Consider the following 15,449-nt stretch of genomic DNA (forward strand, 5'->3'; position numbering starts at 1 on the left):
CACATCCCCCCTTCATCATCCCCTTGTCATCATCCCACACATCCCCTTATCCCACACATCCCCCCTTCATCATCCCCTTGTCATCATCCCACACATCCCCCCTTCATCATCCCCTTGTCATCATCCCACACATCCCCTTATCATCCCACACATCCCCCCTTCATCATCCCCTTGTAATCATCCCACACCCCCCCCCTTCATCATCCCCCCCCCCTTCATCATCCCCACACCCCCCCCCCTTCATCATCCTCTTCTCATCATTCGCCCTCAGTGGTCTTCAACCTGCGGACCTCCAGAGGTTTCAAAACTACAACTCCCAGCAAGCCCGGGCAGCCATCGGCTGTCCGGGCTTGCTGGGAGTTGTAGTTTTGAAACCTCCGGAGGTCCGCAGGTTGAAGACCACTGCGGCCTTCAACATGCGGACCTCCAGAGGTTTCAAAACTACAACTCCCAGCAAGCCCGGGCAGCCATCGGCTGTCCGGGCTTGCTGGGAGTTGTAGTTTTGAAACCTCCGGAGGTCCGCAGGTTGAAGACCACTGCGGCCTTCAACATGCGGACCTCCAGAGGTTTCAAAACTACAACTCCCAGCAAGCCCGGGCAGCCATCGGCTGTCCGGGCTTGCTGGGAGTTGTAGTTTTGAAACCTCCGGAGGTCCGCAGGTTGAAGACCACTGCGGCCTTCAACATCATCCAGCCCCCTCTCACCCCCTTTAGTTCTGAGTACTCACCTCCGCTCGGCGCTGGTCCGGTCCTGCAGGGCTGTCCGGTAAGGAGGTGGTCCGGTGAGGAGGTGGTCCGGGCTGCTATCTTCACCGGGGGCGCCTCTTCTCCGCGCTTCCGGCCCGGAATAGAGCCGTTGCCTTGACAACGACGTATCTGCGTCGTTGTCAAGGCAACGTGACTATTCTGAGGCCGGGCCCGAAGCGCTTAGAAGAGGCCTCCCCGGTGAAGATAGCAGCCCGGACCACCTCCTCACCGGACCACCTCCTCACCGGACAGTCCTGCAGCACCGGACCAGCGCCGAGCGGAGGTGAGTACTCAGAACTAAAGGGGGTGAGAGGGGGCTGGATGATGTTGAAGGCCGCAGTGGTCTTCAACCTGCGGACCTCCGGAGGTTTCAAAACTACAACTCCCAGCAAGCCCGGACAGCCGATGGCTGCCCGGGCTTGCTGGGAGTTGTAGTTTTGAAACCTCTGGAGGTCCGCAGGTTGAAGACCACTGCGGGTGGGGGAGTTCACTCGAGTATAAGCCGAGGGGGGTGTTTTCAGCACGAAAAATCGTGCTGAAAAACTCGGCCTATACTCGAGTATATACGGTATTTAAAAAATGGGAAAGGGAGGTAATTCCAACTTTTAGTAGTGAAGGGGCTTTTTCACAATTATTAATTTTTTTTACACTTTTTTTTAAACTGTATGTAGTCTCCGTATGGGAGTATAACATGCAATCTTTGATTGTGTACACTAAACAATACTGTGCCATAGCACAGCATTGATCAATGTTCACGGCACTCCATTAGTGCAGGCTGCTATGGCTTTCTGCACTGAAGGAGAGCCGATCTAATGGGACAGAAGCAGGACCCTGTAATTACGTTGCAGTGATCCCAATATACTTTGATTGTGGCATTTAAAATGTTACTGGATATTGGCCCAATCAGATATGAAGCACACTCACTTCCTAAATGTGTTTCATATTGCAGGAGCAGGCACTGGATATACATGCACATTCTGTGTTTTTATGGGGTTAAATTGGGATGTATGTCTATACAGTGGCATCCGTTGGATAATTATGTTGGGAAATCCTCTAAATCCATACCACCAATGAATACTGCATTACAGAGTGGGAAAGCTTTATATATCTCCTGTTAACTTCTCCCATCCTGTGTTATTGTCCATCTTAAGTGCTTCTTCCACTTTGTTTTACCATTGCCCTACCTACCAAATAGGTACAGGGTGGAGTTGAATGCAGGCTTCTTCTATGCATGGGGCCCAGAAATTCCTGTTGGAAGCCCTTTAACCCCTAAATGACCAAGCCCTTTTTCACCTCAAGGACCAGGCCAATTTTATTTTTGTGTTTTCGTTTTTTCCTCCTCGCCTTCTAAAATCCATAATTCCTTTACATTTCCATGTACAGACCCATATAAGGGCTTGTTTTTTGCGTGATCAATTGTACTTTGTAATGAAACCTCTCATTTTACCATAAAATGTACGGCGAACCCGAAAAAAAAATTTTTTAGGGAGGAAATTTTAATGAAAACCAAAATTTTGCATTTTGGAGGGTTTTGTTTTCACACTGTACACTTTACGGTAAAAATGACATGTGTTCTTTATTCTTTGGGTCGATACGATTAAAATGATACCCATGGCTAGATACTTTTATATTTTTGTACTGCTTAAAAAGAATCTAAAATGTTTTGCACAAAATCAGTTGTATTAAATTTTTTATGTTTACGCCATTCACCGTACGGGATCATTAACATTGTATTTTGATATTTTGGACATATACGCACGCGGCGATACCAAATATGTTTATTTTTTTTTTTTTACGCTTTTTGGGGGTAAAATGGGAAAAACGGACAATTTTCATTTTTATTGGGGGAAGGGATTTTTAATTTTTGTTTTCTTTTTCTTTTTACATTTTTCAACTTTTTTTTAACACTTTTTATGTCCCCATAGGGGACTATCTATAGCAATCGTTTGATTGCTAATACTGTGCAGTGCTATGTATAGGACACAGCACTGCTCAGTATTATCGGTGATCTGCTCTGGTCTGCTCGATCGCTATGCGAATCGCATCCCCGCCGGCAGTGTCAGTGCAGCGCTCCCGGTCAGCGGGTCTGACTGGGGCGCTACAGAGAGAGGAACGCCGCGAGCGCTCCGGGGAGGAGCAGGGACCCGGAGCGCTCGGCGTAACAGCTTCAGAGCTCCATCCCTGCATCCCCCTTCCCTCCTATCAGCTTAGGGAGAGAAGAGTAATGTGAAGAGGGAGCTTATATTACTACTCATTAGCTTTTAAGGAAAAAAATAAGCCTTTCTCAGTCACAGTAGTCTCAGTCAGAACAGATTCACTGCTGTCTAATCTGAGAAAAGAATTCCTCCTGCCTTAAATCTGATGAGAAGTGATATGAGCTCTCCTCTTCACATAAATGGCCTGGCCCTTACCAATAAAAGGGAGGGGGTGGCATGAATGGGGCAGACTGAAATTGTTTGCATCCATTATAATAATTGTACCACAAGTTTTATCTTTGTAAATGTGTATACCATAAAACTATTTACGTATAGGTTTGCAGCCTTATGAGCCCCATTGCTATTAGAAGATGCAGGAGAAACCTTATATTTGTTCTATTGTTGTCTATAGATATTCACTAAAGAGCTGGTCTAGTTAAATGGGTTATCCAGGAATAGAAAAACAGAGCTATGTTCTTTCAAAAACAGCTCCACGTCTGTCTCCAAGTTGTGTGTGATATTACAACTTGGCTCCATTCACTTCAATAGAACTAAATTGCAGAACCACACCCAAACTGGAGACAGATGGGGAGTGTTTTTTGTAAGAAATTAGCTTTGTTTTCCTTTTCCTGGATAACCCATTTAGCAATCTTTGCTTTAGTGTAATGTTTTTTGCAAGGTGCATTGCATGTTTTATGAGCGCATTTACTTTGCCATAGCAAAACTAAACAAACTTCTATTTCATTTGTGTCTTTTGCATAGAAAGTGTGATAGAAATTTAGCACAAAACACATTCTGAAAAACAAACAAGGCAAAATATGTTGAGTAAATAAGGGTAATGTAACGATGTACTTGCATTCCTTATATAACAAGCAATGAAAGAAAAGAGAATTCTTTATGCTCAAACATGTATATTTCCAGTATTAAGCTTAGCGATGCAGTTTATGTAAATGTATGAAGCTTTGTTACAAACTCAAAGGAATAAAGTTACTATGGAAACTTAGCTTTAATTAACAAACGTGCAACAAACACTAGGCAAACTACTGAACTAGAAAACAACAAGAGAATCTGTTGTTTTGGTTTTTTATGCATCACTGTATAAATTTTTCACAATAATTTTTTTTATAAAAAAGGAATAATTGGATTATGTCATACTCTCACACCCAAAAGGACGTGGACCCACTGTGCCACTTACCAATTTGATTGTGGGCCAAACTTGGAACCAGAGTCTAAGTATTTCCTTGGTTTTTACCCTCCTGGATGTGGAAGCTGGACTTCTGCTGCAAGGGAGCTACCAGGTCTCTACCATGAGTAGTACCGGTTAAGTAGCGGGTGGTAAGGCAGGCATACATGTAGAAATGGTGTGCTGATGATACTGGTGGAGGTATTCTGACAACCAGATGACAGCAGGTAAGATACATTTCTCAGGTGTGGTCGACAATCAGGATCAGGCAGAGGCATTGTCAGAATAGCAGGAACAGGTCAGACACAGATCAGCTGGAAAGAAACAACAGACACCTTTTCTTGTGGAAAACACAATATTTCTCAGAAACCAGTTCAGGAGTGGTGCAGACTTATTTAGGTAGTGCCTGACAGAAATTGGCAGAGGAAGGAGCTTAGCAGGGCCGAATGACCCTAAATAAGCAGCCAGCTAATTATTTACTATACATCCCCAAAATACTGTAAATGTGTAAATACACATAGAGCATATTAAATAAATATTGAACACATCACCATTTTTCTCACTAACTATATTTTCAAAGGTGCTATCGACCTGAATTTTTTACCAGATGTTGGTAACACCCTAAGTAATTCATACATACAAAGAAACCAAAACAAACAAGATCGGAAATTAAGTTATGTGTAATATTGTGAAATGAAACAGAGAAAATTGAACACATGAAGACTAGGAAGGTGCAAAAGACATGAAAAGCCAAAGACAATGGCTAAAATCTATTATAGAAGAGACCCACGGAACCTTCAATATTTAATTACTGTGTGGAAGAATGGGCAAAAATCACACAGAGCAATACATGTTACTAGTTTCTCCATACAGGAGGCATCTTGAAGCGGTCATTACTAACAGAGTCTTTGTACAAAGTATTAAATAAATATAAGTAAGCATGTTCAATACTTTTTCCCCATATCATTTCACATTATTACACATAAATTCATTTCTGAGTATATTTGTTTTTGTGTCCTGGTTTGCTTGCTTGTAGCAGCAATCTGCTGCTAGCTAGGGGTGGCACAGACTGAGCTGCGAGTTGCGTGTGTGCATGCGCAGTATGTTCAGACAATGCAGTTGCTCACTCTGCTAGGCCCAGTGGCCGCAATGTCTGTGAACACGCTGTACAGCTCAGTCTGTGTCTGCTCATAGCAACAAACTGTTGCTATGAGCAGAAAAACCAGGACACACGGGCAAAGTAGGAGGCTGACTCTAGGGGAGGTCAGAAGCACATCCGCAGCGTCAAATATACTGTGGATACACTACATGTGACCTTTTTTTATTTTTTTATTTAATTTAATTATTTTTTAACATATGAATAATATACAATAATACACTACATTATATAAAATATACAATACATATGATATCATCAATCTCAACATTAGACATATTTTTAGCCCCCCTTCTACCCCCTCTCTCTACGCCAGTGGAGAAAAAAAATATTAATTATGCCTCCATTTGTTCCAGTTCTTTTCTAGTCTCTTGTATACCTTCCTTTGCATCCTAATAATTAAAATTTCTTCATTCTATTCACCAATTTCAACCATTTTGCCAACTAGGGTGGGGAGAAAACCATACTCTTGGTATTATCAGTCTGTTCAGCCTCAAAAGTTTTATAATAATATCTCTATACTCAACTTCTTCCAGACCAATACGGGTACGCCCTGACATCCTGGTACTTAAGGACCAAGGGTGTACCTGTACGCCCGTGGGAATTTCGGTCCCGCCGCTCGCCGGGCAGAGACCGGACCGGGATGCCTGCTGAAATCATTCAGCAGGTACCCCGTGCAAACCCCTGGGGGTGACCTGAGAACCCCCCCCCCCCCAATGTCAGCGATCACCGCAAATCGACGATCAATTCAGATTGGCAATCAATCGGTGACCCAGAAAAAATGGGTGATAGGTGTGTCTGACATGGCACCTATCACCCTATAGCAGCAGGAGTGAGGTGGCATTGGTACCCGCTCATGGTCATCCTGATTCGTCGGCCGTAACCGGCCAAGGAATCAGGACTCCTGCTATAGAGGTGTCCCTAAAGACACCCGCTCCACCCCTATTCTAGAGGGCGAGAGCAGATGCCGGGAGTGTGTTCCTGGAGTGGGGGCCCCCGATCCCTGGCATTGGCAGCGGTATTGGGGGCCCCGGAGCAGAGACAGCGGCAGCGGCAGGAGGATCCGGCAGAGCAGCAGCAGGAGGTAAGGCTGGCCTCCTGATGTTGCTTAGCAACAACTCCCAGCATGCACAAAAGGGCATGCTGGGAGTTGTTGTTATGCAACAGCAGAAGGCACTACTACAACTTCCAGCATGCCCTTTGGTAGTTTGTGCATGCTGGGGGTTGTAGTTATGCAACAGCTGTAAAAACTGCTTCTATGGAAAGGCATGCCTCCGGCAATTGCATAACTACAACTCCCAGCATGCAAAAACTACCAGAGGGCATGCTGGGAGTTGCAGTAGTGTCCCTCCAGCTGTTGCATAACTTCAAGTCCCAGCATGCCCTTCAGCTGTAAGTGCATGCTGAGAGTTGTAGTTTTGCAACAGCTGAAGGCACACTGGTTGTGAAACACTGAGTTTGTTACCTAACTCAGTGTTTCGCAACCAGTGTGCCTCAAACTGTTGCAAACTACAACTCCCAACATGCACTGATAGACCGTACATGCTGGGAGTTGTATTATTGCAACAGTTGGAGGCACACTGGTTGCGAAACACTGAGTTATGTAACATACTCTCAGTGTTTTGCAACCAATGTGCCTTCAGCTGTTGCATAACTAAAACTCCCAGCATGTATGGCCTATCAGTGCATGCTGGGAGTTGTAGTTTTGCAAGAGCTGCCCCCCCCCCCCCATGTGAATGAACAGGGTACAATCACATGGGCATGGGTTTACAACTAATTTTCTGCTGCAAGTTTGAGATGCAGCAAATTTTCCGCCGCAGCTCAAACTCCCAGCGAGAAACTGACTGTAAACCCCTGCCCATGTGAATGTACCATAAAAACACTACACTGCACTACACAAAATAAAAAGTAAAACACCCCATTTACATATACCCCTACACAGTCCCCCCCCAATAAAAATAAAAAAACGTCTTGTACACCACTGTTTCCAAAACGGAGCCTCCAGCTGTTGAAAAACAACAACTCCCAGTATTGCCGGACAGCCACTGACTGTCAAGGCATGCTGGGAGTTTTGCAACAGCTGGAGACACCCTGTTTGGGAAACACTGCCATAGAGTATTTTGGTTGCGGAAGCAAATACCCAACTTAGGCCTCAAATGCGCATGGCGCTCTCTGTCTTTGGAGCCCTGTCATATTTCAAGGCAACAGTTTAGTGCCACATTTGGATATTTTCATACTCGGGAGAAATTGCGTTACAAATTGTGGGGGCTTTTTCTCCTTTTACCCCTTATGAAATGGTCAAGTTAGGGTCTACACCAGCATGTTAGTGTAAAAAAAAATTAATTTTGCTGGTGTTGCCTCATACTTTTAATTTTCAAAAGCGGTAAAAGGAAAAAAGCCCCCAAAATATATAACGCAATTTCTCCTGAGTACGGAAATACCCCATATGTGGATGCAAAGTGCTCTACGTTGTACAACAAGGCTCAGGAGTGAGAGCGCACTATGTACATTTGAAGTCTAAATATGTCATTTGCACAGGGGTGGCTGATTTTACAGCTGTTCTGACATAAACGCAAAACAATGAATAACCACATGTGACCCAATTTTGGAAACTACACCCCTCACGGAATGTAATAAGGGGTATAGTGAGCCTTAACACCCCACAGGTGTTTGACGAATTTTCATAAAATTTGGATGTAAATTTTTTTTTTCTAAAATGCTTGTTTTACCCTACATTTTTCATTTTCACAAGAAGAAATAGCAATAAAGCCCCCCAAAATTTGTAGCCCCATTTTTTCTGAGTATGGAAATACCCTATATGTGGAAGTGAAGTGCTCTGCGGGCAAACTACAATGCTCAGAAGAAAGTAGTGCCATTGGGCTTTTGGAGAGAGAAAGTGTCAGAAATTGAAGGCTATGTGTGTTTACAAAGCCCCTATAGTGCCAGAACAGTGGACCCCCCCCCCCACATGTGACCCCATTTTGGAAACTACACCCATCACTTAATGTAATAAGGGGTGCAGTGAGCATTTACACCCCACAGGTGTCTGACAGATTTTTGGAACAGTGGTCCGTGCAAATGAAAAATTAAATTTTTCATTTGCACAGCCCACTGTTCCAAAGATCTGTCAAACGCCAGTGGGGTGTAAATACTCACTGCGCCCTTTATTAAATTCTGTGAGGGGTGTAGTTTCCAAAATGGGGTGACATATGGGGGGTCCACTCTTTTTTTTTATCAACTGGTGCCAGAAAGTTAAACAAATTTGTAAATGACTTCTATTAAAAAATCTTAATCCTTCCAATACTTATCAGTTGCTGTATGCTCCACAGGAAGTTTTTTTCTGTCTGTCCACGGTGCTCTCTGCTGGCACCTCTGTCCATGTTAGGAACCGTCCAGAGCAGGAGAGGTTTGCTATGGGGAATTGTTCCTGCTCTGGACAGTTCCTGACATGGACAGAGGTGTCAGCAGAGAGCACTGTGGACAGACAGAAAATAATTCAAAGAGAAATTAACTTCCTGTGGAGCATACAGCAGCTGATAAGTATTGGAATGATTAAGATTTTTTTTTTATAGAAGTAATTTACAAATCTGTTTAACTTTCTGGCACCAGTTGATAAAAAAATATGTTTTCCACCAGAGTAACCCTTTTAAAGGAATATGTTGCAACACTTTTGCAGTCCCCAGAGGCTACTTTGGCACCCTACATGTGTATGAACTAGCAATAACACTTCCCAAGATCAACAATTACTAGGTCTAACTGGAGGAGAGAGGCACTCTGATGATTTTTGCCCTTCATTTTCATCCTTTTTTTCTGTGTAGTCTTTCTAAATATGTATTAATTTTATAGTCTCTCATTTCACCAGATCTTAAAGGAGTACTCTGGAGCACACTACGCCTGCTCCGTCCAGCCCGGGCTGCGAAAAAAAAAGAAAATAAACCATCACTCACCTTCCTGGGTTCCCGCGGAGCGCCACTACAGCTGATCGGTCCTCCGGTCCATCTTCTTCATACTTCCGTGTGAACGAAGTGGCACATGGCGCTCAGCCTATTATGTGCCAAGGCAGAACATCGGGGCGGGCGGCGATAGGCTGAGCATCATGTGATGCTTAGTTAACACGGAAATATGAAGAAGATGGACCCGAGAACCGATCAGCTGTAGTGGCGCTCTGCGGGAACCCAGGAAGGTGAGTGATGGTTTATTTTCATTTTTTTGCAGCCCGGGCAGGACAGAGCAGGAGTAGTCTGCACCAGAGTACTCCTTTAAAGGGGTTCTCCGGTGCTTAGACATCTTATCCCCTATCCAAAGGATAGGGGATAAGATGCCTGATCGCGGGAGTCCCGCCACTGGGGACCCCCGTGATCTTGCACGCGGCACCCCATTTGTAATCAGTCCCCGGAGCATGTTCGCTCCGGGACTGATTACCGGCGACTACAAGGCCGATGGCGTGTGACGTCACGCTCCGCACCTCAATACAAGCCTATGGGAGGAAAACTGGAAATGGGGACCATGGTGACTGACAATGGGAAGAACCTCTTGTCTGCGCTGCGACTGGGAAGGCTGAGCCATGCGACCTGCATGGCACATGTGTTCAATCTTGTTGTGAAGAAGTTCCTGAAGTGTTCCCTCATTTGCAAGACATCCTAACAATGGGAAGGAAACTTTGCATGCACTTCAGCCACTCGTACACCGCAAAGCACACCCTCCTTGAGCTGCAGCGTCAGAACGGTATCCCCCAACATAGTCAAATTTTTGACGTTGCCACACTTTGGAATTCCACCCACCATATGTTGGACCGACTGTACTAAGAGAGAAAAGCCATGACTGATTTCTTGATAATCCAAGTGGATAGGGGTACTCCCCTGTGTAACTTCAATGTGAACCAGTGGCAGCTCATACGTGACACCTGACATTTTCTCAGGCCCTTTGAGGAAGCCACATTATTAGTAAGTCGCCAGGATTACGGGATGAACTACATCATTCCACTGCTTCATTTCTTACAACACATGTTAGAATGATGGCTGGTCAGGGCGCTACACATGGCGCCTACATCTCACGGCCACATGAGCCCTGTGGGGGCTGAACTGGAGGAGGGGGTGGGGCACAGTGGAGCACAGTTTAGGTTTCGCCAAATGGGTGGTTTTTCTAGTAATCTGACAGGGGAGGAGGAGCAGGAGCAGCCAGTGGAGGCGAGACATAGAAGGCAAGACAGAGGAACCAGACACACCGTGGCAGTATGCAGTGAAGATGGAGGCAGGGAGTCCCTCCAAGTTTTGCACAAATGGCACGATGCATGCTCACTTGCTTCCGTGGTGACAGCCGAATTGTCCCCATTCGGCAGCGGGATGACTTCTGGATCTCCACCTTATTGGACCCTCGCTACCGCCACAAAATAGGGACCTTTTTTACACCCACTGAGACGGAGGACAAAATGACCTACTACAGAGGCATCCTATGTAGTCAGTTGGCCCGTTTTTATCAGCGCCATTGTCCATCCTCTTGCAGGTCTGAATCGGGGGTCCCCCTGCACTCACCTTTCACTGCCATGGCTGCTAGGGAGGGGAGGGGTGGCAGGAGCAGTACCAGCTCCATTAGCAGCAGACTGAGTCTACAGTCGTTGATGAGTAGCTTTCTTCACCCGCATAGTGAAGCAACTCATCAGCAGTAGGTACACCTGGAGGAGGACCTGAATCAGCAGGTGGTGGAATACCTTGACATGCCCATGCCAACACACCTTGAAGATCCGCTGGACTTCTGGGTAGCCAAACTTGATTTGTGGCCACAACATAACGAGTTTACGAGGAGAAGTGCCGATATTCGCAATAAAAATTTGCATTACGAATATTCGTGCTCAATTCTATCTCTGATACAGTATGTTCAGAGATTAAAGGGGTACTCCGGTGCTTAGACATCTTATCCCCTATCCAAAGGATAGGGGATAAGATGCCTGATCTGGGGAGTCCCACTGCTGGGGACCCCCGTGAGTGGAGTACAATACGCTTCACTACGCTTAAAAAAGTATCCGTCTCGAACAGCAGGAAGTGTGTACTTTTGCCTGGACATTCACAGTATCTAGTCCCTTGATAGATTAACAGTAGAGATGTCGCGAATTGTTCGCCGGCGAACAGTTCCCGGCGAATTTTGCATGTTCGCGTCGCCGGGCGAACATATGTGAAGTTTGATCCGCCCCCTATACTTTAACATTGCAGTAAACTTTGACCCTGTGAGTCAGAGTCAGCAGACACATTACAGCCAATCAGCAACAGTCCCTCCCTTCCAGATCCTCCTACCTCTTGCACGGACGCCATTTTAGCCTCATTCAGCATGCTGCAGGCTTAGGAAGTGGAGGGTTAGAGAAGCTGCTCCTGCTGTATAGGGAAAGCGATAGCTAGGTTGCTGCTAGGTGGTGTATTCAGGGTCCAGTTTACTCCTGAAGCACTAGTGTAACATCTGCTTTAAGGACAGCACCCAAAAAAAAGCCCTTTTTAGGGCTGAAAGATATCAGTCCTGGTTGGGAGAGAACCGCTGGTTAAAAGGGGTACTCCAGAATCAAACTTAAGTTCTTTCAAGCAACTATCTACTACAGTATTCAAAGGGCTGAAAGATATCAGTCCGTTAGTCTTGCAACAGCTGGAGGCACCCTGGTTGGGAGGGATTTGCTGGTTAAAAGGGGTACTCCAGAATCAAACTTAAGTTCCTTTAAGCAACTAACTATTACAGTATTCAAAGGGCTGAAAGATATCAGTCTGTGTGTTTTGCAACAGCTGTAGGTACCCTGGTTGGGGACCACTGCTTAAAAGGGGAACTCCGCTGGCAAGCTTTTTTTCTTTAAAGCAACTAACTACTACAGTATTCAAAGGGCTGAAATATATCAGTCCGTGTGTTTTGCAACAGCTGGAGGCACCCTGGTTGGGGACCACTACATAAAAGGGGAACTCCGCTGGCAGTTTTTTTACTCATTTTCACACTAATGCAAATCACATTAGGTGTGACAGTTGTGCAAATAAAAAAAAAAATACCTTTTTTGGCTGTTAAATAAAATCAGCCGTCACTGTTAGTTCACGTCACAGTTGCCATTTTTCCTGCCTGCAGGGCAAATTGTGTCACCCTAGTGCAAATCACATTAGGTGTGACAGTTGTGCAAATTAAAAAAAATACCTTTTTTGGCTGTTAAATAAAATCAGCTGTCACTGTTATCTCACATCACAGTTGCAATTTTTCCTGCCTGCAGGGCAAATTGTGTCACCCTAGTGCAAATCACATTAGGTGTGACAGTTGTGCAAATAAAAAAAAAAAAAATACCTTTTTTGGCTGTTAAATAAAATCAGCCGTCACTGTTAGCTCACATCACAGTTGCAATTTTTCCTGCCTGCAGGGCAAATTGTGTCACCCTAGTGCAAATCACATTAGGTGTGACAGTTGTGCAAATAAAAATAAAAAAATACCTTTTTTGGCTGTTAAATAAAATCAGCCGTCACTGTTAGTTCACGTCACAGTTGCCATTTTTCCTGCCTGCAGGGCAAATTGTGTCACCCTAGTGCAAATCACATTAGGTGTGACAGTTGCGCAAATTAAAAAAATACAGTATTTATTGGCGTATTGCACGCACTTTTTAGGCTAAAATTTTTAGCCTAAAGTCTACCTGCGTGTTATATGCCGATAAGCCGATGCAGTCCAATGATTTAAAGCGGGCGCTTTAAATCAATGAACTGCAGCAGCTTTGCAGGTACAGAGACCGCCACCGCTGCCGGCTTCTCTGCCCCTGCCTGTCCTGGGGTATAGAGCCCTGCTGCCGGCCCTTCTCTCCCCCTGGCTATCGGTGCCGCTGCCCCCCCTGACAATCGGTGCCGGCGCCCCATTGCCGGCGCCGATAGCCAGGGGGAGAGAAGCGGCGCCGGCAATGGGGCAGCGGCGCCGACAGACAGGGGGAGAGAAGGGGCAGTGGCACCCATTGCCGGCACCGCTGCCCCGTTGCCTCCCCCTTCCCCGGTTGTATAATTACATGTTGCCGGGGTCGGGTCTGCGCTGCTTCAGGCCTCCGGTGTGCGTCCCCTTCATCGTTGCTATGCGCTGCGAGATGCAATGACGTCACTCTTCATTGCGCCGCCGGTGCGTGGTATACCCCGATAAATACGGTACCTTTTTTGGCTGTTAAATAAAATCAGCCGTCACTGTTACTTCACGTCACAGTTGCCATTTTTCCTGCCTGCAGGGCAAATTGTGTCAGCCTAGTGCAAATCACATTAGGTGTGACACTTGTGTAAATTTAACCAAAAAAATGACAGGTAGAGGAAGGCCACCCCGCAGGGGCCGTCGTGGTGCTGGGATTCCCTTTGGCCCTAGAATGGCCAGTGTTCAGAGGCCACGTACCCTGAACCCCCAAAGTTCTGAGGACTTAGTTGACTGGCTATCACAAGATTCCCAATCTACTACTAAAGCTTCCGCTCTGAACCTTTACGCACCGTCCTTCTCCTCCTCTAGCTTAGCTTCGGGCACCTCTCATGCTACCACTTGCCTGCCTGCCGCCACCACCAACACTAGCACCACAGCAGCTTTACTTGATCCGTCAGAGGAGTTATTTACACATCAGTTTGAAGACATGAGTGATGCACAACCATTATTGCCAGAGGATGTAGTTAACAGGGATATGTCTCAGTCAGGCAGCATTACACACATGGACGTACGGTGTGATGATGATGTTGTACCCGCTACTGCTTCCTTTCTTGAGGTGTCAGGTATCGGTGAAGGGGTTGATGATGACGATGTGTCCATGGATGCCAAGTGGGTGCCCGCTAGAAGAGAAGAAGAGGGGGAAAGTTCAGATGGGGAGACAGAGAGGAGGAGAAGACGAGTTGGAAGCAGGGGGAGGTCTTTGCAAGGAGCTAGTGGCACAGTCAGACAGCATGCATTGGCACCCAGGGTCAGGCAGACGGGACGCCAATCAACGCATGCTGTTGCCACCACCAGAATGCCCTCATTGCAGAGCTCAACAGTGTGGCATTTTTTTTGTGCGTCTGCCTCTGACAACAGCGAGGCCATTTGCAACCTGTGCCAGAAGAAACTGAGTCGTGGGAAGTCCAACACCCACCAAGGCACAACTGCTTTGCGAAGGCACATGATGTAACATCACAAACGCCTATGGGATCAACACGTCACTACAAGCAGCACACAAAGTCAAAGCTGCCATCCTCCTCCTGGTCCAACATCTTCAGCCAGGTCAACCACTGCTGCCCTCCTTGCCCCCTCTCAACCATCCGCCTCTCCGTCTCTCGCCTTGAGCAGTTCCTGCTCATCTGCCCACAGTCAGGTGTCTGTCAAGGAGATGTGCCCTGCGTCTGACAGCTGGCTTGTCGGAACTGCTAGCCCGCCAGCTTTTACCATACAAGCTGGTGGAGTCTGAGGCCATTAAAAAATTTGTAGCCACTGGGACACCGCAGTGGAAGGTACCCGGACGAAATGTTTTTGCACAAAAGGCAATCCCCAACCTTTACTCCATTGTGCAAAAGTAAATTATGGCATGTCTGGCACACAGTGTAGGGGCAGGGGTCCATATGACCACTGATACCTGGTCTGCAAAGCATGGTCAGGGCAGGTATATCACCTACACTGCTCATTGGGTAAACCTGGTGACGGCTGCAGAGGAGTTGGTGACACCGCCACGACTTGCAGGCAGGCCTGCTGCCACCTCCTCAACTCCTCCTACTCCATCCTCTTCCATAACATCCTTGGCCGAGTCCTCTTTCACTGCTGCGTCTTGCTCCACATCACCGGCACCCCCCCCCCAGCTCCCCAGGTGCTATTCCACATCCCGGATACAGCAGTGTCACACGCCATATTGGGGTTGACTGGCCTCAAAGCGGAGAGTCACACCGCACCAGCGCTTCTGTCGGCCCTGAACGCACAGGTGGACCAGTGGCTGACTCCGCACCAACTGGAAATCTTCAAGGTGGTTTGTGACAACGGAACAAATTTGTTGGCGGCATTGAGGTTGGGCAAGTTGAAACATGTGCCGTGCATGGCACATGTGTGTAATCTGATCGCACAACGCTTTTTGCTCAAGTACCCAGGTTTACAGGATGTCCTGAAGCAGTCCAGGAAGGTGTGTGGCCATTTCAGGCGTTCCTACACGGCTATGGCGCACTTGTCAGATATCCAGCGGCGAAACAACATGC

The 15,449-nt window shown here is 46.5% G+C and overlaps 1 long non-coding RNA gene across 1 annotated transcript in view; it reads right to left on the reverse strand.

The window, feature by feature from the left end:
- Positions 1-15,449, reverse strand: part of LOC130368950 (uncharacterized) — an 85,998-nt gene that overhangs the window by 22,226 nt on the left and 48,323 nt on the right. Inside the window, exon 2 of the long non-coding RNA XR_008892614.1 lies at positions 4,137-4,438. This is a non-coding gene — a long non-coding RNA (uncharacterized LOC130368950). The remainder of the gene's footprint in view (positions 1-4,136; positions 4,439-15,449) is intronic.

This window comes from Hyla sarda, chromosome 4 (assembly GCF_029499605.1).
Source record: "Hyla sarda isolate aHylSar1 chromosome 4, aHylSar1.hap1, whole genome shotgun sequence".
Lineage (NCBI taxonomy): Eukaryota > Metazoa > Chordata > Amphibia > Anura > Hylidae > Hyla > Hyla sarda.